Source organism: Petaurus breviceps, unplaced genomic scaffold (assembly GCF_028583685.1).
Source record: "Petaurus breviceps papuanus isolate PSGF00001 unplaced genomic scaffold, PetGlider_PUasm1.0 151, whole genome shotgun sequence".
Taxonomy (NCBI): domain Eukaryota; kingdom Metazoa; phylum Chordata; class Mammalia; order Diprotodontia; family Petauridae; genus Petaurus; species Petaurus breviceps.
This window is the reverse complement of record NW_027185712.1, coordinates 33,536,621-33,563,806: the sequence shown is the minus strand read 5'-3', so window position 1 is coordinate 33,563,806 and position 27,186 is coordinate 33,536,621. Positions and strand designations below refer to the sequence as shown.

The following is a 27,186-nucleotide window of genomic DNA, read 5'->3' as shown; positions in this document are numbered from 1 at the left end:
AAAACCAAGCCAATACAGGGGAATCTTTAATTGCCATTACTATCACACCATATTACTAGAACACAAATGTAACAGTCACATTCTGTGGACCTAATCTGAGAATGTGAGTGCATATTGAAAGAGTGATGTAGATGGAGTATAATATAGAAGTATGTGCAGAATAAAGGCAAGACTTCAGTATTTTTAGACAATCTCCTTTTAAAATATTTTCTTGGCTGCTCATTTGTCTTTCCTTTTTCTATATGCCATCAATCTTTTGGCTGCTTACATTGTTATTGGCACTTCTGTTAGGCTGCAATTTGGAAATAAGAAGAGAAGTAAAATGAAGCAGCTTTGCGATTACTTATCATGAATACTTTAAAAGAGGAATAAAACTTGTGTTGCAAAATGAAGACTAGCTTTGGAGTCTCTGGGCCTGGGTTTGAAAGCTCACTCAAGTACATGTTACCTGCAGTGCATCGGATACATCACTGAACTTCTCTTGGCTTCAGTTGCCTCGTCTTTAAAATAAAAGATTGAGGGAAATTATCTTTGAGGTCCTCTCTAGCTCTAAATAGAGGAACATATAATCATTTAGAGAAAATTAAATTCTGAATATTTTGCAAAGTAATTTATTATATTCTATTTCTTTATCAGTATAGTTCATTTTTCTTGACCTCTGCAGATTTTGATAGAATAGACCACTCTTCTTGTACTATATACTTCCCTTGGTTTCTTGAACAACTGTCTCTTGTTTCTTCTACTCATACAAGTATTACTTCTCATTTTCCTTTATGGAATGTAATAATAGTACATGCTTACCACTTAGGCTGAGGGAAGCTACATAGGTCAGAGGACAAAATAAATATTTCTTCCATCCTGCCATGATTTCTTGGCTTGAGATTTTTGTCTAGAAGAGATCAAGTCATTCATTGAAAAAGAATGTATTACATGCTTTGTGCTAAGCACCAGAGACACAAAGGAAGACGAAAACCAGTCTCTGCCCTCATAGATTGATTTCTTTCCTTGAGATTTTGTTTAGAAGAGATAAAGTTATTTATTCAAAAAGAATGTATTACTTGCTATGTGCTAAGCACTGGAGATACAAAGGAAGAAAAGAAAACCAATCTCTTCCCTCATAGAGCATACATTCTAATGGGGGAGACAACAAAGAAAGAAAGTCTTTGAATGACTGTTAGATCTAACTTTCCCTGATCTGAACATCAGCATTGTAAATTGAGTTCCTATGAACCTTCAGGAGAGAAAAGGGTTGAATACACAATAAGGGCATTAAAATATCCTTTGAAAGGTCACATAAGAATATATTCTATTATTTTATTCTGAGTGATTAATCTTTTTTCCAATTCTATTTCAGAATTTCTAGCTTAATGTTAAGTAACACTAAGGATATAGGCATGTTTGGTTTTGTGTAACATCATGAAAAAATATTAAGTCCAAGACAGAGAGAGAGAGAGAGAGAGAGAATAGATGTATAAATCTGGCAAAGATGCTTATAATCACTAAGGGAAGTCTTAACAGTGATAATACCCTATTTAGATCACCCTGTGAATGATTAATCCTCATAGTAGCATGAAACAGATTTATAAGTGGAATAAATTCCCATGGTGAAGATTGTATATCATTAAGGTAGTTATCTTCTCTGGTTTTGTAGACTTGCTTTTTTAAGAACTGCACATTACTTTTCACTTCAGGTTCTAAGTGTTAGGTCTTGTTAGCTAAGAAATACATTAACTTTTTTTTTAATAGCATGTCCAATTTAACGAAAGCTTTTGGTATAACAGAAAAAAATCCTATACACAAGATTCCATATTTGATCAGAAATTGCTTTGAGGGTTTTACTTTTGGTTATATTTAGAAAAATGAATGATATTTGGTATGTATATGAGTGCCATATACAAATAATACTGTTCTTTATATTTTATCTTTCTTAAATTTTTGATATATCATATTGGGGTACTATTTGGATGCTGAGACATAGAGAAAATTCTAGACAAAGTGTAGACAAAGCTTTCTTTTTTTTTTTTTGCTTTTTGGAGGGGCGAAGGTAAGGCAATTGGGGTTAAGTGACTTGCCCAAGGTCACATGGCTAGTTTTTTTTGTCTGTGTGTTACGTGTCTGAGGCCAGATTTGAACTCAGGTCCTCCTGACTCCAGGGCCGGCACTCTATTCAATGTGCCACCTAGCCGCCCCAGACAAAGCTTTCTTTATCAAATGCTTTTATTTAAGGGAATAGGATGTTTGAATTCTTAAAAACATATTTCAGTATGTTAACAAATATTTATTAAATTTGTTCTTTACCTAAGATCACTATATATACACTAGGTTCTAATTTGTGAGTGTAATTTATGCTTAGATTATGATGTCATGGAAATGGGAGAAAAATTCCCGTTTTGGTTGAGATGACTACTTCCTAAATCTGTTCATGTATCTATTTTAAATTTATGTGAAACATGATATAAGATGTTGGTATAAGTCTAATTTATGGTATATTGCTTTTCATTTTTCCCAGCAATTTTTAAATTACATATGAAATTTTTAAAGGAAATTTGTTTTCTGGTTTATCAAGTAAAGGGCTATTTATTGAGTACTATGGTTTCTGTTCTCCCTTGTCTAGTCTGTTCCATTGACCTAATACTCTCTTTTCTTTTTTGCAGTATTTGAAGTTTTTAAAAAATATATTTATTTTGGGGCAGCTAGGTGGTGCAGTGAATAGAGCACCAGCCTTGGAGTCAGGAGGAACTGGGTTCAGATCCGGCCTTAGACATTTAGCACAAAAAATAGCCATGAGAGCAAGTCATTTAACCCCAACTGCCCTCCAAAAAGCAAAAAAAAAATAACCAAACCCCCAAAACAACCCATTATTTATTATTAGTTTTCAACATTCATTTCCACAAGATTTTGAATTACAATTTTTTTCTCTCCCTGGCTTTCCCCTATGTTCACCCCAAAATAGCAAGCCTACTGAATACCCCTTACCCCAATCTGTTCTCTCTTTTATCCTCCCCCTTCACCCCACTAACTTTCTGGTAGGGCAAAATGGGTTTTTATACCCTAGTACCTGTATATCTTATTTCCCAGTTACATGTAAAAAAACAATACAAAACAAATATTTAAACATTTGTTTTTAAAACTTGGAGTTCTAGATTTTTTTCCCTTCTTCCCTCCTCCCCCACCCCCACTGGGAAGATAAGCATTCAATATAGATTGTACATGGGAAGTTACCCACATTATTTCCATAGTAGTTTTATTGTGAAAGACTAACTATATTTCCCTCCATCCTATCCTGCACCTCACTTAATCAATTTTCTACTTTGACCCTATCTCTTTTCAAAAGTGTTTGCTTCTAACTACCCTCTCCCCCAATCTGCTCTCCCTTCTTTCTTCCCCTCTCTTATCCCCTACCCTGCTATTTTCCTGTAGGGTAAGATACCCTATTAAGGGTGTATGTTATTCCCTCCTTAGGCCAAATTCAATGAGAATCAGGTTGTCCCATTCCCTTTCACCTTCCTACTATTCCTCTCCATTGTAACAGTTTTCTTTTGCCTCTTTTATATGAGATAATTTACCCTAATCTATCCCTCCCTTTCGTCTTCTCCCAATATATTCCTCTGTCACCTCTTAATTTTATTTTTTTAGATATTATTCCTTCATATTCAACTCATCCTGTGTCCTCTATCTATGCATACAAGAACATACAAATGCCCCCCCACACATATATTGATATACACATATACCTTCCTATTCATACATATATATGTATGTATACATATACATATATATTCCCTTCAACCATACTCATACTGAGAAAAGTCTTTTGAGTTACGATGATCATTTTTCCATATAGGAATGTGAATAGTTCAACTTTAATAAGTTCCTCATGATTTCCTTTTCCATCTTGTGCTCCTCTTGCTTCTTGTATCTGAAAGTCAAATTTTCTGTTCAGCTCAGGTTTTTCATCAAGAATGCTTGAAAGTCCTTTATTTCATTGAATGACCATATTTTTCCCTGTAGCATTATACTCAGTTTTGCTGGGTAGGTGATTCTTGGTTTTACTCCTACCTCCTTTCACATCCAGAATATCATATTCCAAGCTCTTTGATCCCTTAAGGTAGAAGCTGCTAGGTCTTGTGATTGTCGTTCCAGAATACTCAAATTGTTTCTTCGTGACTTCTTGTTGTATTTTCTCCTTGACCTGGGAACTCGGGAATTTGGCTATAATATTCCTATGGGTTTTCTTTTGGGGATCTTTTTCAAGAGGTGATCAGTGAATTCTTTCAATTTCTATTTTGCCCTCTGGTTCTAGAATATTAGGGCAATTTTTCTTGATAATTTCTTGAAAGATGGTGTCTAGACTCTTTTTTTGATCATGGCTTTCAAGTAGTCCAATAATTTTTAAATTTTTTCTCCTGGATCTATTTTCCAGGTCAGTGGTTTTTCCAATGTGATATTTCACATTGCCATCTATTTTTTCATTTGTTTGGATCTATTTTATAGTATTGTTATTTATCATAAAGTCATTAGCTCCCAATTGCTACAATCTAATTGTGAAGGAATTATTCTTTTCAGTGACTTTTTTGAAATTCCTTTTCTATCTGGCAAATTCAGCTTTTTAAAGCATTTTTCTCCTCATTGGCTTTTTGGGCCTCTTTTGCCATTTGAGTTAGTCTATTTTTTAAGGTGTTATTTCTTCAGTGTATTTTTGGGTCTTCTTTTAGCAGGCTGTTGACTCACTTTTTCTGATTTTCTTGCCTCATTTTCATTTCTCTTCCCAATTTTTCCTCCACTGCTCTTACTTGGTTTTCAAAATCCTTCTTGAGCTCCTCCATGGCCTGTAACCAATTCATATTTTTCTTGGAGGCTTTTGATGTAGGGGTTTTGACTTTGCTGTCTTCCTCCCACTCCATGCCTTGATCCTTTTTGTGCCCCCAAAAGAATTCTATTGTCTGTTTGTGCTTCCGTTGCTTGCTCATATTAGCAGCCAATTATTTGACTTTTGAGTTCTTTGCCAGGGTAGAACTCTGCTTCCAGAATGGAGAGAGCTATGTCCCAAATTGCTGGGGTGTTTGCAGTTGCCAGAGCTATTAGATGGGTGCTCTCTGCACTGCCCCCACATGCTCTGGCTTACTAGTCACTCACCCCAGGACCACCACCCAAGACCGCAATCAAAATGTAAGCAGGTTAAAGCAAGAGCAACTACACTCTGAATGTTAGCGTGGTCCCCCTACAATCTGCAGGCCAGGAGCTCCTGAAGCAGCAACTTGGCAATGACTGCAGCCACTGCATCTCCTCAGCTTCTTGCTTTGGGGATAATAGCCAGACTGTTATCTGGACCAACCCTGGACCACCCAAGTTCCACACTGACCTTTTACTTTGTCTTTGGCATTTATGGATTGAGAAATATGGAAACTGCTACAACTGCTGATGATTTATTCTCCTGAAGTCTGCTCTTAGACGCTGCTTGTTGGGGCTGCCCTCAGGCTAAAACTGTGCCTATGGTGGGCTTGCCCTCAGCTCCCAAAGCTTTGAGATGGACCCTTCCTGCCAGCCTTGAGATTTTTTCTCTCTGTCACTTTGTGGGTTCTGTAGCTCTAAAGTTTTTTATAGTCATTTTAACATGTATGGAAGTCCTGTTTCTAATCTGTCATCTTGGCTCCACCCCCTGATACTCTGTTTTCTAACCAGTATGAAATATTTTCCTAATTTTTTTTATTATCTCCATTTACAATCTGTTTTTTGTTTCTTCAAATGAATTTTATTATTTTGTTGAATTTTGTTAAAACTATCCCTTGATAGCTTGATAGAGCATAAAACCAAGAAAAATCATGGATAACTAATCAGTTTAATAATACAAGCTTATTCTACTTATGTCCTATTAAGAGCATATTAATATGACTATAGCCATTTTTTCAGGGATATTGTTAGAAATATTTAGAAATCAATATCTAAAATAAAACATTTACCATGCTGACAGTACCACAGGGAGATTTTTTTTATTATATCAGTTATGATACAGTGGAAATAAACATGGAATTTGAATCCATAGACTCTGGGTCACATTCTGAGTCAGCTATTTTATTTACTGCCAGTGTTACCTTAGAGAGATGACTTCTGGGTCTAAATTTCAGTTCTGAATCTGTGGAAATATGCTAAAGTACACCTCTAACCTTGGAGAAGGTCTTAGTTATTGTTTATATGCTAATTGTGGCTTAAAGAAGAAGGAATAGGAAGAGAGTTAAATGACCTATCGTCTTTAAAAGTAGTTTTGGAGAAGTTTGTGAAATAGCTTTTGATTTGGGGAAGGGGGTAGGTACTTGGCACATTTGCTTGGCCTAGAGTCAGGAAGATCTGAGGTCAAATTTGGCCTTAGATATTTACTAACTGTGTGATCCTAGACAAGTCACTTACTTTCTCTGTCTCAATTTCCTCAACAGTGAATTAGGCATAATGATAACAGCTATCTCCCGGGGTTTTTGTGAGGATTATAGGAGATAATATTTGTAAAGTGTATAAAGTACAATGCATTGCCAATAGTAGGCACTTAATGAATACTTGTTTCCTTACTTTCTCTATGCATTTGAATATTCATGCTATATATTCTGATAATAGTGAAGAATTGTATTTGATGTGCACACACACACATATATCAGAGGGAAAGGAAACAATCTGCTTTTCTAATGATATATCTTCAGTATATTCATTAAAAACTAGTTATTTCCAAAGTAGCTAGTATTCACTTAAAGTAGTTGACATTTATGTGGTACTTTAGTGGTTCCAAAGCATTTTTCTTCTTAATTCTGTAAGATATTATATACATATATGAATATACATCTATGAATAAAAGCAATATATGCACATGTCTGTCTGTCTATCTATCTATCTATCATCTATCTATCTATCTATCTATCTATCTATCTATCTATCTATCTATCTATCTATCTATCACTTGGATACCAAGACATTATTTAAAACATTTGATGCAGTTTTTCCCCCTATTTATCCACTTTTCTTTTTCTTCTAGTTGCACTAATTTTATTTGTGTAGAAGTGTTTCAATTTCATGTAACCAAAGCTACTTATTTTTGTTATTGTTTCAACCCCTTATTTGGTTAAAATATATCTACTTTTAGCTCTGAAACGTAAATAACATAATCTTTTATTATAAATTTTTATGGTATAATCTTCAATAATAATGTGGAATGTGATATATGATGTTTGTATAAGTCTAATTTCTGCTATATTGCTTTTCATTTTTCCCAGCAATTTTTACCGTGTTTCCCTGATAATAAGACCTATCCCGAAAATAAGCCCTCCCCGTACTGTGTAAGATTCCTCTAAAATAAGCCCTCCCCCGAAAATAAGCCATATTGAGATTGCTACTGTAGTGAAGGTGATCCCCTGCGCTACACGCTACATTACGGTACCCTCTGTATGCACTTCCCTCCTCCCCCCCCGGGTGAAACGCACGCCGCGCTCTGAGCTGCATCCAATCAGAGCTGCAGCAGTGAGCGCGTCATCCTGTTCTTCCCCAGTGATTTGCTTATTGAATAAAGGTACATTTTTTTGTTCACATTTAACTGTTTATTAAAATTGCTGTCAATGTTCATTAAAATAAGCCCTCCCCTGAAAATAATCCCTCTGGTGTTTTTCTGTCCAAAAAAAATAATAAGACAGTGTCTTATTATCGGGGAAACACGGTATATTATATATGAAATTTTTAAAAGAAATTAGTTTTCTGGATTATCAAATAATGGGCTCCTTATTGAGTACTATTGTTTCTGATTCTCCCTCGTCTAGTCTGTTCCATTGACCTGATACTATATTTTCTAACCAGTATGAAATGTTTTTCTAACTTTTTTATTATCTCCATTTACAATTTACATTTTTTGTTTCTTCAAATGAATTTTAATATTATGTTGAATTTGTTGAATTTTGTTGAAACATCTCTTTGATAGTTTGCTTGATAGAGCATAAAAGTATAATTTAATTTTGTTAACATATTGACATTCAGTAGATATTTTGAGGCACGGCAGGCTGATAAACTATGACAACTTTAAAAGGCAAATATAGGCTGTGAGCCCAGTTCATACTGGAATAACTAAGTGTTTAGCTCATGTTAGAAGACATTTGATATTTACTTCTTCCCTATCCTTTTTCAAAATAGGTCAAATTATGGTTTGTTTTGAAAAGAAATAAATGTTCCTCTTGACTCTGGGAAAGGTCCATCTGTTCATTCTCAGGTTTTTAAGTAGAGTTGGTTTTTGCACTTACGCTGCAGTACAAATATATTTTAAATTAATATATGTGTTCTGGGAAAGAGGTGTATGTATAGCAGATGATTGTTATATTTTAATTTAAGTACCACATCATGAACTGTGATCCTCTAGTTTAAGTCTATTATTTTAATGATGAGCAAACAGAAACCCAAAGAGGTTAGGTAACTTTCACCAATGCTCAGTGATTCAGTGGAAATATTGGAATTAGATCTCAGGCTTCATAACTCCCAGTCTTAATTGAGACCTAAATGAAATTTAACCATAGTATGGCCAGGTCAGCTTCGATGTTGCCAGTCATTTTCCTTTAATGTAAAATTTATATTAATTAAATGGAATAGCAAAATAATATTTAATTGCCATAAAATGAATTTGTAAAGCCAAATATGCAAAACATCATTTCAAATATGTCACAATAAAGGCTAGTGAGTTATTTCTGCTATCTGGCTAAAATGTAAAAATAATTCTTTTGCAGCATTACTAAAATATGTTCTTTAATTATACTTCCATTAATGTTTCCATTTACTATTATTAACATCAGATATCTTGAATGTGAGGATTAGCTATTTGACTATAGTCTGCCTAATGACATACTAAACAAGATATAATGTCTAATTCAGTATAATGCAGTAAGTATTAATTAAGCACCTATTATGTATGTACAAGGTCCTCTGCTGGGAAATAGGGATTCAAACACAAAATGAAAAATAGTCCCTGACCTCAAGCAGAAAACATTCTACTGAAGGATATAACCTATAACTCATAATGATGTACATTGTAATCTAAGGAGAGAGAAAGAGAACAATTAGAAATAAGGTGATGACTTGAGGCTTCCAATGGGAGATATCTCCTCAACTGAGCTTTGAATGAAGCCAAATGTTCTAGGAAGTATTTAAATCAAAACATTGCATAGTAATTTGGAAACATTTCTCCTATTAGACATTGGTCAGAATAATATTAAATTTTTATTGGTAGTGGTAATTTTGAAAATAGTTATCTTTCTAGTTTTAGTGGTGTTATAGAGGCTAAAACAGTATTTTTCTTGAGAAAAAAATTTCTTAAAGGTGTATAATAAATGGATATAAGTTTTCAAAGAAACAGACATCAGAAATCTTCCTTTCTTCATTGGAAAGACCTGAGGCAACATTTTGAGGATGAAGGAAACAATTCATTCCATCCCTTTCTGTTCTGTTATTCCTAAATGTAATAGAACTTTGATATAGCCCTTTGTTGGACCTTAGTCCTGCAGGGGATAATTCTGCAAATAAAAAATTACCTTTAGTGGCAGTCAGTTTTACAGTCATATTATTTCCTTTATATGCATAAGGCTGGACCACTCTCAGTATCTGGCAGAATGAAATAATGAACCTTGACATTATCTATATTGCTAATGGCTTCTTTATTATTCTTCTCTTAATATCCTCACACCTTGTTTTTTAAAGACTGGATTTATATTTTAGGCTGTTCTCATTTTATACTTTATGCTTTTAAACCTTGGGGTCAGATTTGCCTTTTTGTTTTGCACCTTTTGAAATGCAAGAGAAATGTAATTTAAGGAACATAAGAGAACAAAGGAGGACAAAGGGGCCCTAGAAAAGAAAAGAAAAATATGACAAATTTATCATCCCAGAATTCTGCTAAATTTATTTAAAACATTTAGTCATTTACTCCTTTGGTTCCACAGATCCTTTTTTGTCATACTGTCTTTGGATCTTATACATTCTGTCAAGCCTGTAGGGCAGATGCATACCTCTTTATGGAATAGGTTTATTTGGGTTTTCAGAACCTATAGCTCTCTGGCATGCTTAAATTCATTTACTTACCTGCTGTCACCTTTAAGGTCCTGAAAATTATTTTCCCATAAATGGTTTGAAATCATGGCATGGTATCATGAGACTTCTAGTTCTTTTCACAAGACCAGGATTTAAGGCATTGCCTCATTTTAAAATTCTAGGGTGGAGGGGGTGGAGGGAGGGAAAGAAAGAGGAGAGGAGAGTAGAGGAAGAGGGATATGGGAGATGAGGGGAGGGAGGGAAGGAGAGAGGGAGAGACGGAGACAGACAGAGAGGGGGAGAGAGAGAGAGAGAGAGAGAGAGAGAGAATATGCAATAAATTCCATTTAGAATAGAAATCTCTTTGGTACAAAGACAGTTTCTGGGCTTACTTACATTAAACAATACTTACCACCACATTGTAGTAACTCATAACTGCCACCTTAATTTGGACTCTTTTTGCCTGCTTCCTAGATTATTACAATGGCATATTGGTCTCCCTGCCCCAAGTCTCTCCCTATTCCATTCCACTCTATCCTGCTACCAAAATGATTTTCCTTAAGTGCATATTTTACCATACTCAGTCAATTCTAGTAACTCTCTGTTGCCTCTTGGATAAGATATAAAGTCCCCTTTTTAGCTTTTAAAGCCCTTTAAAACTGTTCTCAACCTATCTTTCAAATGTCTTTGGACATTACTCACTGTCACCCTTGTGTGCTCTAGGATCTAGCTAAACTTGCCTGTACTCCATTCCTCACACACTTCATCTCCCAACTCAGTGCCTTGATAGTGATCATTCCCTATATATTCCCTCTTCCCCTCTGCCTCCCAGACTCCCTCTCTTCCTTCAAAATATAACTTAGTCACCATCTTATAAACAAAACTTTTCTTAATTGCTTATCTTCTAGATCTTTCCCTCCCTAAATATCTTGTATTTAACTGCTTTGTTTTTATTTGCATTTGTCCTATATATGTATATATCCATATAAGAACTTGTCTATTGTATTAGATTAATAAATTCTTTGCAAGTAGGGATTATTTTATTTTTTCTACTATTCTATTCCTAGCACCTAATAGGAATGTAGCAAATAATACCCATTTAATAAAGATTTGTTAATTAAAATGCTTTGTGATTAATTGGTTGAACAAAATTCTACAACAGGAGAAAAAATTAGATAGTCAAGTGAAGCTATTTTAATGGAATGTATGTAACTCATTTTCAATTTCCACAGATATGTGGTGGTATCCTTATGGATATTCCCTAAGTAATTACACACACAAACACACACACACACATGTCACAAACTATCAGAATCCAATAGGCAACTCTTGTCCAGTTCCCCTGTATATCCTTCATATAGGTTGCAACCAATCTACTTTGGGCTTTCCTGTAGATCTTTTTTGGTTATATATCTCTTATGTTCTTTGTAGAATCATATGATCCTAATTTGGGGACTAGGCGGGACCTTACCTTGCCTGATCCAACCCCATCATTTTACAGGTGGGGATGAAAGAGATGAAGTGATTTGTCAAGGTTATAAGAGAAGATCATAGGTGGCCAAGATGGAATTTAAATCCTGTGTCTTCAAGTTCAGGACTCTTTCCATTGCTTTGTTCTGCTTGTTTCTGCTGTGCAGTCCTTATGTGGTAATATGTTACAGAATGCTCACTCAGACTATTTACCTCCACCTTGTCCTTTAGGTGATCTGAATTTTTTTTGGAGGAAGGATGGCAAGGAAATTGGGGTTAAATGACTTGCCTAAGGTCACACAACTAGTAAGTATGTCAAATATCTGAGGATGGATTTGAACTCAGGTCCTCCTGACTCCAGAGCCAGTGCTGTATTCACTGCATCACCTAACTGCCTCAGACCTGAGATTTTAATTTAAAAAAATTGTAGTATTCTATGAAATAAGGCCATTAGAAGAATATTGATATTAAATAAAATGGCTTTGGTTTCAAGGAAAAGCTTGATATTGAAAATATTATATTTTTCCTAATAGCAATCCAGTCTGCTCTTCTATATACAATCTGGAAGTCGATGTCTAGAGGAGATAGTTGAATGTATGGGCACACAAGAGATCACCAAACAAGAATGTAGAGAAACAAGAGAGCTTGGGATAGACCTCTGTGGCCTGTGCATTCATGGAGGGTGGAAATGGGAGTGGTCCTGTGAAGAAGATCATAAAGAGCACAGACAGGTAACCAGGAGGAAAATCAGGAGATAGGAATATCATGACAATCCAGGGAGGAAAGAGTGCTGTTGAACTGAATATATTCAAATTAAAATCCAGAAAGAAATGGAAGAGAAAGAAGGAGAAAGGAGGTGATAATGCTGATATGTGTATGACTTGAAGAGCAGAATTAAACAACTGAAGATACTCAGGCAGAGTATTGGCATAGTACACAAAAGTCTAGTAACTTCCATATTTATTGGATTCTTTATTCCACTTGACTATTATAGTTACAGGAACCAAGGACAAGTTCTTTCTGAGAAAAAAAAAAGGGACAAGCATGACATGTTCTCCACTTTGACATAGTTTACTTCCCAGAGAATCACTTATTGCATCCTTATGTAGGTTCTATGCATCCTATTTGTAAGTAGAAGTAAAAAAAAAAGTAAAAAATTGATCAACTTACCATTTACTATTTTAATCAAACATTTTATGCCCAATTCGTACCTGTCTCTAAACTGGTAAGACATTTTTCTGCACTGATGATAACAAAGTGTGTTATGTATGTACATTAATGGTTATAACTTTTTCTTGGTAGAATTTATACATACCTTTTTCCTGAATTTAGAATGTGGATGGACAGGAGTGACTCATTAAGTATTAGTGGCTAAGCTTTATTAATAAGCATATCTTTCTAAGTGTCAACTGTCTGTTACATAGAGAGATCATATAAATTATACTTGTGCTGTTAAGATAGGACACACTGATTTTTCCCTCTCAGTCTTGAGGGCCACTTGTGCTGCACCAAGCAAAAGGCAATAATCGCGAATTTGTAGTGTACAAGTCTCCTGATTAATTGAAGAATGTACATGGTTTATTCATACTCACAAAAGCAGGGTTACTGCCAAAAAGTATCTAATTGGTTAAATAAATAACCCTAAGATTTTATTGCTTAAAGCCTTTCCTTTGCTGAATTATTAATGCTTTGTCACCCTCCAAATCAGCAGCAGTTAATGACTGATTTGCCTGAGGCTGTTACAATTCTCCAATCAGTTGTAAATTGCCACTATGACTTATTTTGCTAACTTATAGCTTATATTATTAGCCTTGTTTTCAAAGTAGCATTGAGAGCAGTTTAAATTTTTTTTTGTTATATATGTCTTTTTCTTTTTATTCTTTTTCTTCTTCTAGAGAAGGTAATTTTCCTCTATCATAAATATATTTTTAAAAGTAGACAACATGGGTAGCTCAGAGAGCTACCTGGGGGTAAAGAAGATTAAAATGTAAACTAGCATAAAGAATTATTTTTCCAATCATGTATTGAAATGTAACTTTTTATTGGATAGAGCTCTGTTATTCTGTAGTGTACTATTAACTTGACCCTTGACTTACAATGACTTTTTAAAAAATTGATTACAGTAATGACTCAGTTTCTCCATTTATAAAATAAAGTCAATAGCCTGTTTTTTCTGTATCACTGAGAACTAACCACAATTAATACACAAAAAGGAATTTCTTTCTTCAGAAGAAAGACTACATGTCTCTATTAACTAAACACATTTTTATTTGAATGATGAGAATTATTGATTTCCCTACTATGGAAAATATATCTTTAATTGCATATACAATTTTCTGCCAAACAGTAGCATAGTAAAGTTGAAATGACAAATGTATTTCTAGCAATAAGAAGAAGAATTATCAAATGGTTGAAAGGTAGGACAGGAATTATAAGATCCTACATATTTTTTCCATTTTCTGTTACCTTGAACAAGTACTGTTGCTTTTAACTCATAGTAAAACAAGAGTAAGAAGAGCTATACAGTATAATGTCATCTGTCTAACTTTATAAAATTTTTTTTATGGATGATGCCATGATTTGTTGTTGTTTGTTTTTTTCAGTTGTGTCTGACTCTTCATGACCCCATTTGGGATTTTCTTGGCAAAGATACTGGAGTAATTTGCCATTTCCTTCTCCAGCTCATTTTAAAGATGAGGAACTGAGGCAGAGTTAAATGACTTGCCCAGATTCTCACAGCCAGAAGTGCCTGAGGGCCTATTTAAGCTCTTTAAGATGAGTCTTTCCTGACTAGTGGCCCAGCTCTCTGTCCACTGTGCCTCCCAGCTGCCCCATAACACTATAGTGGCTGGATTTCTATAGCAGTTTTCTTATTATAATCTTGTGAGGTAGGGAGTTAGGTAAACATTATTATACTTATTTTGTAGATGAGGAAACTGAGATTCTCAGAAGGTAAGCTAGTATCCCCCGCTCACACAGCTATCAAATGTTTAAAGCAAGACCTGAATCTTGCTCTTCAGACTTAAAATCTAGGTTCTATAATTTTTTTAAATGATTTCCTTTTCATTAATTCTTCTTGGTGTTGTGTCCAATTCTTCACGACCCCATTTGGATTTTCTTGGCAAAGGTACTGGAGTGGTTTGTCATTTCCTTCTCCAGCTCATTTTACCTGTGAGGAACTGAGGCAAACAGGGGTAAGTGACTTGTCTAGGGTCCCATAGCTAATAAGTTTCTGAGGCTGGATTTGGACTAAGACCTTCCTGACTCCAGGACTGGTGCTCTATCCACTGTACCACCTAGCTGCCCTGTCATTAATTCTACTAGTAATTAAATTGATCCATTATGTCGTCAATTTAGGATTTCTTTAGATTGCAATTTGTACAGTCTTGCATATTGATGTTCCTCCATGCTTGCTATATCTTATGACTCTCATCCATGCTCTCTCCAGAGTTTGCCACAGGGGATCCATCAAACTTTCTGGAAACCTTCCTTCCTTCTACCTAACGTTGTAAGGGTACTTTATGGAACACTATGACTACTTGCAATATCTTGCTCTTGTTGCATGACCATTGGATCTTTTCTCATTGTCATATAGTTCCTTGTTGTCTGATTCTTCTGATTCTTCTTTCAAATTCCTTGTTGTCTGAAGCTTGTTTACAGATTTTGTAGCCTGCTCACATCCATCCATATCTCTTCATTGACATCTGTCTGATAATTTTTAGTTCTTCAGAGGCAGTGATATGTCACATCTCACTCCTGTATTGAAATGGTGGTCCTTTGCTTTCATGGGAAACTTAAGGTCAGTAAAAAGCTTTGCAATTTCCCCAATGCAATCTAGCCTGATTATTTTTCCTTTTCAACTCTAGGCCCAGCTCATTGTACATCTTTGTTATCTATCCTAAATATACATACTCTTAGAGGAGCTCTATATGTTATCCATGGAAATGCATTATCAAGTCTGGTTAATAGATATTCTTTATCCATATGGTCTTTTTTGTGGGAATGGACAAGCCAAAATCCTTCTAGGAGTCTCTATGGTATCTTGAAGTTTGATTTTATCAGCAAAATGTCATCCTCAAAGGGAATTTGTCAGATTTCATCATCCACAGGAAATCTTTCCTAAATCTAGACTGTATACTGTATCTCCTTCTTCAGATTGGTAAATACTTTTATGCCAAGCATCCCTCTGTTCTGTGTCTTACCTGATACTTATTATCAGAGGATTATTGAACAGGTTTATTTGTACATTATGTCTTCTAAGGAACCCTGAATGATCATGATTTATGGTTGGGAGATAACTTGCTGTCAAGGAAAAGAATCTGTAAGGTGGATATTTTTTTCTGTTGAATCAAATATTCTTTTGTGATCAACTAGTAGTAAATTCAATATGAACTTATATTTTTGGTATCTTTTAATTATTGTAGAGATGGCAAAGATGTGATCCATTAAATATAACTCTCAAAAATCTGATTGTTCTCTAACAATATCCTCATTAAGGATGTCCTTGCTTCATGTATAAATGACTCCAGAAAGATGTTGTTTACATATATATTCACACACACATATGTATATATACACACATGTATATATATACACACATATACATATACATATGTGGTAGAATAGGCATACAAATGGATAGTTCTTGTCGTTCTTGCATTTACCTTTTTTGGTATTACTAATGTGTAAGATTTTTTTTCCCACACTGAAGGTGTCTTTTCCTTCAGATACCTTGCACATTGGATTGTCTTTGCTCTCATCATTGTATTACTTCTAACATGGATCTCTTTTTGTGTGTTTATGCGCCCACATGTATGTGTGTATGTGCGAATGTGTGTATATGTGTGTATTTGGTCTAGTCTACCTGCTTCTCTTTGCTTTATGAGATGCTTTTGCTCATAATTGCCTATCATTATGCTTCATAATTTTTAAAGATGACTGTAGGTTGTAACCTGGTGTTACCTTTGGCAACCATCACACTTGGTTTTTTGGCAAATAAATTAGATGTTTGCTGCCTAAGGCACTTTCTGGGCTCTTTTGATTTCCTTATAGCAAATAATTTGCATTAGTTAAATTCAATGAAATTACTATAGGCAGTGTCGATGTTATTTGTTGTGTCTATTTTTTTCATTTTCTTTTACTTTATTAACTTGTTTAAATAGTTCAGGGTTGAATTAGTTTAATTGTACACTCAATCCTTTTCTCCATAAAGCCCCCTTCTGATGCCTCAACATGGAATGTAGTTGATCCAGGCACTCAAAAGCTATGCCAGTAGAGTACAAGCTCTGGCACATTCTACCATACTAGTAAGACTTCAAGTATGGCCTTGGTGAATGATGGAGTCTATTTTTTGGTGACCTACTTAGCTAATTACAGAGAGGCATATCATCAGTAGCCTAACTACCTTGTAATGAAATCTTTTTTGGGCCATGGAAATCCATGATACAAAGAAAAAAAATGTCCCTAAGTATCATGTGCCAATTTTCAGGGGGGGTGGAGTAGAGATTGCTAAGGATCTTATGTCCTTTAGGCCACAAAACAACTTCAATTTGACTGTTATTACTCTAATGTAATTGTTAATGTGAGGTCCTAGTCCATTGACCAAAGAATGGACATGGTGTTTAGAAGAGCAGAATCATTTCAATTTTTATATTCTTAGTAAATTCTAAGTAAATCAAAAGAAATCAGGAAGTTGCAGGCATATGGAAAGATGAGTTATAGGTAAGTACTCCTTGAAAAGGCAAGGAAAGTGGGATGAAGACATTCTAGTAGGGTGTAAGGAGTGTAAATACAGACTTTGCCATTGATCTTGATGAACCACTACATGTAGTTCTTTACCTCATCTCCTGGCCTGGTATACTTGAGTCTGTTTTTAAGGAAGATAATGACATTTTGTGGGGACCTGAAGACTTGTTTTGTGGTATACCTAGAGATGGCAGAAATAATATTTTTTGAGAGATTTATCATCATATAGTGCAGTACTGTTAATATTTGAAAAAAAATCATGAGAATAATTATAGTTTACATACCAACATCAGTTGCTGAGCATACAGAGTTAGGGGAATTTTATGAATAGCTTGTTTAAATCCTTGTATCACCAAGGCAATATTCACAGCACTGATGGTAACCTTGAATATGCCAGTGTAGTTCTTAATTGCAAAATATAACAGACTCTCCAAATAGAAGACATAAGGAAAACATTTATTCAGACACCAGAAAGCCAAATCCCAACACCAGAAAACCAAATCCATTATAGCAACAAAGAAGTTAATAAACCTTATCACCATAGGAAGTAAACATCCCAAAGACTTCCCCCTGCTTGGGCCTTCCCACAAACAAACACTCACAATCCTAGTTGTATCTTTGCCTATATCCTCTCTCTCCCTTCACACTAGCTGCTCTGACTCATTTTCTGCTCTACCCTGTTCAGTAAACTCCTCCCACCACAGACTCCATTTGACCTATTAAGGGTCAGGGAGGATATTCAAATCCCCATTATATTACAATCCTCCAAATCATGTCAATAGCGACACCAACACTTGTTGGGAAATGCAAAAGCAGGAAAAATGAAGATGGTGAGAAATATATGATAATGAATGGTTCAGGACAAAAGAAATGAGAGAAGCCAAAGACTTATAGATTACACAGAAGCCTCATACCTCTTTATTATGAACAAAATCTCTTTAAAAAGAATTGGTAGACATTAGATGTTAGTATCAAATAATACCACGAGGAATGAAATAGATTATATTTTAATGGACAGGAAAATATTTGTAAATGATGTTGACATTATCCCTGGATTAACAGTAGGTACACTAATACTGGCTCATTAAATCAAGGTTGTAAAAAACATGAAGAAAGAATGAAAATGAGAAAAAATGTAGTATAGAGTTAAAATAATTTAGCTGTCAATTTTACAAACAAGATAGACTTCATTGCTTTGACTTTTGGGGACAACTATGGTATCAACACTGGAAATAGTAACAATACCAGCAAGGCAATATTCCACAATGAAAGGAGTACAAAGCTTATTGAAGACCTGTGCAGTCATTTCAACTTTGCCAGTGACCCACTCTCTGACCTTGGTCAAGTCAGTTTTCTCATCTCTAATGAGGAGTACTAAATAACTAAAAGCTTATTATGTCTGGGTGCCTGGCACAAAATAAGTGCTTAATAAATGTTTATTGACTGATCTTATAAGATAACAAACAGGAGAAATCTTTTTTATGAGAAAGCTATTACATAATGTGTATGTAGAATAATACTGCAAGAGCTAGCCTTTGATGGATGAGTGAATGAACATTCATGCCTGTAAAGTGAATAAATTCCTTCATATAATATGGTTAATTCTCTTTGTTTTCTTTTTCACACATATAATTTACCATGAATGCTTTGAAAAGATATTTATTTTTCGAGAGGTGTCAATTTACTCCTTTCTTCTTGCAGGACAATTTGCTTACATGAGAAAACATTTTTTGAAGACATTCAAAAGAAGATTTTGTGTCTTTGATGTGTACTTATCACATTAAGTGCTGAAGTTTTCCTGGCTCCCTGATCTAACTTCTTTGAACAGTGAGTAGATATGCCTATTTCTCTTTTTCTCTGGAGTATTTCCTTATCTCACCTTCCATTCATTCCATCCTGTATTCTAAGTCCAGTTCTTATCCTCAGTAGATAGTATATAAGGAACCCTATGTTAATAGTTCTCTTGCTATTGCATTAGGCCAATATTTCAAATTGTCCTGTACTAACCTTATGACACTTGAAAGGGTTGATTGAACTTCTGATATCTACAGTTTGATCTTTCAGCATCTGGTCTTTTTTTCACTGGGATGATCCTGCCTTGTAGTAGATGGTTGGACTTTAGACCATAAGGGTCTGGTTTCTCTGTCTGGGATGATGATCTTGGGTGCCCACCTCTCCCCAACTTGGTACCTGATCTTTGGTGGCCACCTCTCCCCTACTTAGTACCTGATCTTTGCTGCTGCATTCCTTAAATATGGATTCATTTTTGTTACTTGCCAGCTCCTTACTTATGTGTACTTTTACTGTATAATTTCTTATTCAGATCTCTTAGCCTTTACTGTATAGTGTACTATTATGTTTGAAATCTTGGTCCCAAGTCTCCTCCTTGGCTTATTCCTTACCTCCTTGTTTCCTCAACCCTTACCTGCATCAAAATTCTGGACCTTGAACTCTACTTCAACTTTTATTTACTTATATTTCACCTATTCTTTTCTTAGACTGGTTTCCCATTTTTGCTGTACCTTCTAGATTTATATCCTCATGGCTTACCCTTAGAATAATCAACCATAGACTCATGTACCTATGCTCAGATGCCTGGTCTCTGTTTGACCTCATGGATTTACTTAACCTGTTGGACCTATCTGGCAGGGTCTGTACCATTATACTGTTTCACAAGCCAAATGTCTGACATTTGAAATATAGACTATCCATTGAAACCAGGATTTGGAATTACAATTATTTGCATATATTTATATATGTTAGAAAGAGCACTGGGCTTGTAGTAAGATCTAGGTGAGTCCTGTCTCTTTTTAGATCTTTTAAGATCATTTTTTGAATCTCAGCTTTTTTATCTCTAAAGTAATTATGTTGCATTATGTGGTCTCTAAGGTCTCTCTATCACTCATGCCCACTACACTTTAAAATATTAGAGTCCTGGGTTGAGCTCTTCAGAGATCTTCAGAGAGGGAGGCCTTGTGCCACCCCCCTGGCTGAAGTACTACCTTTTTCTGAATGTACTTTTAAGGAAGGTTATAGAAACTATATGGTATTAAAGAGACATGGATAAAATAATAGTTTCTAATTTAGAATTTCTCCATGTTGTAACCAGAATTAGAAGGTCACCAAAAAAGAACTTTGGAATTTAAAAAGACAGTTCTCCAAAGCATTCTCTTCTTGGAACAAAAACTTAGGAATTCCCCATTGGAAGGGCATTTTAGAATCTATTGATCATGGACCCTAGTTTCTGCAGGCTTAAATACATATGATAACTAAATACATACAATGCTATATATATATGTATATATAATATACTATTAATAAATGCATAAGTAATAATTAAATACATATGATAATCATAATTAGGGCATAAGCACTATTTTAATAATTTTAAAGTAAAGTACTGTACTGGACCCTTCTTTTCTCTTCCCTTACTCACCTGTCTACCCTTAGTGAATAATTATTTTCAAAAGATCAATCCACTATTTAGGATCTATGATTCATATCCTTATAGACTACATGTATACAAATTAACATGATATAAAGGCATACCCAAAAATATCTTTTTTTTGTCTTTTGAATATAGTAAATTGTAGAATTTCAATGGTAATGCTCTATGTTTTTCTATCACTCACCCTTTTTCTTTCTTCCTCCCTCTCTCCAAGCACATGATACTTTTGTTTCTCTATAACAAAGTCAGACAATATTACAGTATTTATTGGCAACAACGTGGTTTGAAAAACTAACCACAATGACTAGTATTAATCTCATGTTGAAATACAACCCAGAAAATAATAATTTTCTCAGAGAGAATAACAAGTAGGATAACATAATAGGTTTATTTTACTTATCAAGCAGATAATACACTTTGAACCATTTTAGTTTTTGTACTTATTTCAAGATAAGTAGGATAGTATATTATATATCAGTACTGCATTCTTCACTGGCAGAATTATTTTTAGCAAATATATGGTCATTTCTGTGTTCTAGCCTAATTTTAAATAATTTGTACACTAGGTATACTGGGTTCTTTCCCATGCTCTCTTTTCCATTTTCCTGATGTTTCTAGGAGAGGGCCTGTGGGACAGAAGAAAAGAGAAGCCTAATAGCTTGCAATAGTTTTAGGAAGTTTCTTTCCTTCTCCAATCTCACCCACCACTTCCACCTACTCCATGAACACTTTTGTCTACCAAATGACTCCTGTTATTTACTCGAACAGAGCTGAAGATTGTTTTTTTCAAGTACAAAATAAAACAGAGGAAAAACACAGTAATGACTCAGCCACTCTACCTCCATTCTCTATACACAGGACAGGAATTTTTCATTTCATACTTCATTCACACTGGACTAAATTGATTTCCAGAGTCACATAACCTTATCAAGAGTGCTGCGCTAAAGCTATCTCAGAGCTATATGTGATGACTCTTTTGTTCTGAGATTTATTAGGAGAAGGAGGATAGGAAGAAAGTTCCTGAACAGGAAACAGAGGGGAAACATATCCTGGATCTTTGTTTATTTCCCTGGATTACCATTGAAAAACATAGCATTACCATTGAAATTCCGCAATTTACTATATTCACAAGACAAAAAGATATTTTTATGGGTATGTCTTTATATCATGTTAATTTGTATACACATAGTCTATAAGGATATGAATCATAGATCCTAAATAGTGGATTGATCTTTTGAAAATAATTATTCACTAAGGGTAGACAGGTCATCTCTTATTTCTAATATATCTTCTTTTACAGTCTCCTTTCAAGAGGAAAGAGAAACCAGAATGAGATAACAGGACATTCCATGTTAATTGCATGAATTTTGTTTGACACTAATTATTACATGCATAACTTCTGTATACATAATATACATTAAAAGGATATATATTTACACATAATATGCTTAATGATGAAGCAAACTGTTAATAGTGATATATATTTAATGATATATACATTCATTAACACAAACTAGTTCATTTTGCTCTTTTTAAAAAAAGATATGGCAAAAATTTATCTTTATTTTTCTAAGTTTAAATAAAAGTTAAAATGCATAGGAAAATTTCTCTCCCCAGAAAATAAACACTAATCCCAAATCTTGTGACTTGTAAAATAGTTTCTGAAACCCTTCCCTGGTTTTAAGTCAACAACTTTGTAGTATTCATGGGATCCCATCAAAAGACTATTTCATATTACAGATGTAGAAACTGAAGGCTGATTTGCCCACAGTCAAAAGGTAACAGACATCAGAAGTGGTGTTGGAACCTAAGCTTTCTTGTTGCAGTCAGTTTCTAAGTTGTTTCTAAGTTGCAGTCAGTGTCCTTTCAACTATACCAGACCGCCTCTGTGGCATTGAGCTTGTTTCACTTTAATTGGTAATGATCTTTTTTTCCTAGCAATATAGTAGACTCAGGAAGAGGAAAGTGTTCAAGTCAGACCAGAATGGATTCTTCACAGTGAAATTGTATTTATTTTGAAGAGTGGTACATTCTCATAGCATCCAATATGAGTATGAAGGAACACTCCAAAGCCAAATACAAATGACCTGGAAGTTTGAATGTTGGACTGTGCTTCTGGAGCACACAGTTAATTGTATATCTGTAGATTGAGGAATGATGGCCCCGTGGATTGAGAGCCAGATCTGGAGTTAGGAAGACTCATCTTTGTGAGTTCAAATAAGGCCTTTGACACTTAGTAGTTGTATGGCCCTGGGCAAGTCACCTAACCTCTGTTTGTCTCAGCTTCCTCATACATAAAATGAGAATAATAATAGAATCTACCTCCCAGGGCTGCTGTATAGTGTTACATAAATGCAAGTTATGCTATTAGAAAGAATGAGATGAGTACATCAGAATGAGTGCAAGTAGTTTACTTGGCTGCAGTGTGAGGGAGTCTGTACTGAGAAGGCTATTGAGTAGAAGAGTGACATCATCAGTCCTGTTTTAATAATAATTTAAAAAGATTATTATGTAGACTGAAAGAAGCAGATTCTGCAGCCAGGGAAAGCTTTTAGGAAGCTATTACACTAGTTCCAGTGGTATATATATTAAACACCTGTATTAAGATAATAGCAAGGAGAACAGAAAAGAGAAAATGAATTAAGAGTTATTACAAAGGTATACTCAATTGGATTTGGCAGCTGATTGGAGAATATGAGAGAAAGAAGAGCCAGAGATAAGAAAAAAAAAGTTTCAAATGTGAATAATTGAATGAATATTAGTGCCATTAGCAGACATAGGGAAGTGTGAAGGAGCAGGTTTTTGGGGTAAGGTAATAAATTCAGTTTTAGACATGTTGAATTTGAGGTGTCAGGTGACATGGATGTCATTGATGGGCAGAAGTAGCATGGAGTACTAAGCAAGGGAAAGAAGGTTATGGATCTTGGGTTATCTAGGTTTCTTTCCAGAAAGGTAGGTCACAAAGGGTATTTAAGATAAATGAAAACTGACCCCAAGCAGAAGTTAAGGATATTCATCAAAAGAAACAATGAGTTATACTATTATAAAAATATGATTGAGAAAGAGAGAGAGACAGAGACAGAAACAGAAACATAGACAGAGAGAAAACTGTCAGCTAGAGATGCCATGGTTTAATGGAAAAACCATTGAACTGGGAGTTGGTAGTCCTGGACACACTGCCTACTAACTAATTTCAACTTTTTGAGACTCATCTACAAAATTAAGGCATTGGACTAGACTTCTTCTACCTCTATGTTCTAAAGTTATGAGATGAATACGTCAGGTTTCTGTCCCAATATAAAATTTATCATATTATTTCATTATTAAATGAAATCATCCTGCATTCAAGAAATATACCTAAATTTTTGGTTGAATTCTGTGGCCTCTGTTTATATTTTAAAAATTTATTTTGGAATTTATCATTAATTATCCAAGTTGAATAAGCGGATTAAGACTAGGGAAATGGCCTCTTGCCTTCACTTCTTGTATAGTTCAGAAAGCAGTCATTCACATTTAAATAGTGCTTTAAGCTTCCCAAAGAACTTACTTTCCATTCTACCTTCCTGGGGTGTATGTAGTTCATGTTTTCTTCACCTTTTACAATTCAGCAACTGAATTTCTGAGAGGCCTGGTGGCTTGCCAACAGTGTAGTCACACAGCTAGTTAGTGGCAGAGTTGTCATTTAAATGTAGACTTTTCTCACTGCATATCCACTGTCCTCTCATTTTCTATACAATATAAAGATCCCCTAGGAATTTTTTCTTTTTCTTTTTTCTTTCCCTTTTTGCCGCCAGGGTTCTGTTCTTGTAAAACTCAACTGTGTCAGCAAAGTGAATAGACTAGTAGCCTGTTTGTCTGAGTCCAAGCTGATACTTAGAAAGCTGTGACTAGAACTGACTCCTTCTTTGGCCTGGGGTAAAGCATTTTACCTCTATGTACTCTCCATAAAATGGGGATAATAATCCTCATTTGCTTGCTTACCTACCTCACTGGATTGTTGTAAGGATTAGTTAGACTTTGTTAGTAAAAGAGCTTTGAAGATTCAATGTGCTGAATGGTGTTATTACTAATAAACTTGTTAAACCTTCATCTGCTGTGTTTCCTTATTTGTAGCACTTAGTAATATTGCAGATGTAACTGTACTCCATTGCTCAAGGCAGACAGCCAGGCAACACACGATGGGATGTGCTTGTGCCTGTCCCACCTCCCACTCTGACTCCTGTCTCTGGGCACAGAACTGATGCTGCCTGCCCTGGCTTGATTCTGACTATGAAAGTAGTAGGGTTTATTCACCAGTCTCTGCCAAGGTGGGGTGAAACTAGCCATATCCATTACCCCTATTATTACTGCCAAAGAAGCGAGAAATATTTCCCATATATGCTAGCTTTCTAGTGGGATTCCTTGATGGCCTACTTGCTAGTGAGGCTGAGTAGAGAGTGCCTGGAAGACCCTCAGATGTGGTCACTCATAGACATGGTGAGACTTTAGAGCTCCAGAATGAGAATTAGTAACTAGCTAGTGATCATGAATTCATCAATATGATGGAACAAATTCATTTTGCTTTTCTGAACCTGTGAGATTTTTTTACATGTGAAAATATGTTACGTTATTGTGCATGGGAATGAATGGTTTTGCTTAGGGTCTTCATGTAACCTCTAAGGGCAGTAAGCTTCACTCCTTTGCTACCTATCGTTGCTCTACATCATATTGTTGTGTCAATCAATCAAACAATTGGTCAACCAATCACACACTTCTTAAGAGCTTAGTGGGTTCCAGACTCTGTGCTAAGTGCTATATGTAGACATTAAGAAAGGCAAAACTAGTAAAATAGGGAGTAGAAGAGAGCACTCTAGTCTAGTAGCTAGGGGAACCAGGACACTGAGCTAACTTCTTAGAATCAAATGCATGTATGTATGGAGGGAAACACTTGGAAATGAAAGTCATTTTATTACATATGCATGTAATAACGACCTTATGGGGTTGCTTGATTCAAACCCTTCACCAGCCATAGCATAGGAATATGAGAAATTTCTCCCTTTTAGCTATGTCTGATTTCTCTAATAAATGTTACCTTAAAATGAAAAAAAAACCCACCCAAACCAAAAATAACAAAGTAGTCCAATTTCTCATTTCATATTCTACTGTGGCTTTTGGAAATCCTGTTTTGAATGGTGTATATGGGTTAGTACCAGTTTTTGAGAGACAGTGTGGCATAATTAATAGAGATCTGGCCTCAAAGCAAAGTCCTTTCTTTGATATTTCACTCTGTGACCCTGGGTAAGTCATTTAGCCATTCAGTCCTCTAGGCAACCATTCAAGACTAAATTGGAGAGGATATGCCTACCCGTATTTGAATTTCCTGACCTAGAAATTTTCTATGCCACTGCAATCATAAGCCAGTCTCTATCCCTATCTAGAAGGAGCTAAGTAAGGAAATCAATAGATTTAAAATTAATACGCAGTATGTAATAATTTGCTTACTTGGTTTTTTTTTCTGTTTCCTGTGTATTTTTTAAAATTTCTTGTCCTTTTTAATTTTGGTAGTGATATTGCACACACTAAAATTTTAGTAAGGAACTTGATATAAGACTGATATTTGTTTTTTTTTCATTTGGTACCTTAGGTGTGGAATATTTGGGTAACAAACTTTGGGGCTGCAAATAAACTAGTTGACTTGGTTTCCTTTAGCAACAGCTCTGGGAAGCTAGATGGTATACTAGGCCTAGAGTCAGGAAGATCAGAATTCAAATCCAGCCTCAGACACTTACTAGCTATGTGATCCTGGGTAACTTAAACTCTGTTTGCCTTGGTTTCCTCATCTGTAAAATAAGGATAATAATAGCACCAACCTCCCAGTAAAGATCAACTGAAGTAATATTTGTAAAGGCATTTAGCACAGTGCCTGGCCTATAGTAGGCACTATATAAATGTGGATAGAATGTCTGGATTGAAGTCTGGAGCTCTGTGATAATAATGGAATATAAAGATTCCCCTGTATTGGCTTGGTTTTCAAATTGATTGTGTTAAAACCCAGAGCTTGTTAATCCCACCTGTGGGATGGACTTGTTGATGTGAAAAGAAAGTCCTGAACTGGGAGGAGCTGGTGACGTAGATTTGGAGAGACACAAGAGAGAGGCAGAAGAACTTTTTGGAAGCAGCACCTCGTGGAGGCAGAGAAGAGACTGAGAGGATTGCTGGGGGGCCACTTTGAATTGCCCTAGACTTTTGAGACCTGCCCCCTGAGCTGCCAAGGACTGAGGAGACATGGCTGTTTTGCTGGTACTTTGTCTGTCTGTTTTGATGTTGTTTTGCCAGATTTGTCCACTGGTGAAAGACAGTTCTTTTGTTGAAGAAGTCCTGGAACCTGGCTGTTGGCTAAGAGCTCCTGAGACTGTCCTGCAGACAGAGAGTGAATACTGTCCACTGGTGAAGGACAGTGCTGTTGTTGCAGGGGTCTGGGAACCTTTCTGTTGGTTCAGAAG

The 27,186-nt window shown here is 35.4% G+C and overlaps 1 protein-coding gene across 2 annotated transcripts in view; it reads left to right on the top strand.

Annotated features, from left to right (window-relative positions):
* SEMA5A (semaphorin 5A) overlaps positions 1-27,186 on the top strand; it is a 679,502-nt gene that overhangs the window by 82,010 nt on the left and 570,306 nt on the right. The window contains exon 2 of one of the 2 annotated variants that reach the window (XM_069077023.1): positions 18,958-19,083. The exons of the other annotated variant lie outside the window; for it this stretch is intronic. The gene's annotated coding sequence lies outside the window, so the exon portion shown is untranslated. The remainder of the gene's footprint in view (positions 1-18,957; positions 19,084-27,186) is intronic. 2 annotated transcript variants of the gene reach the window in all.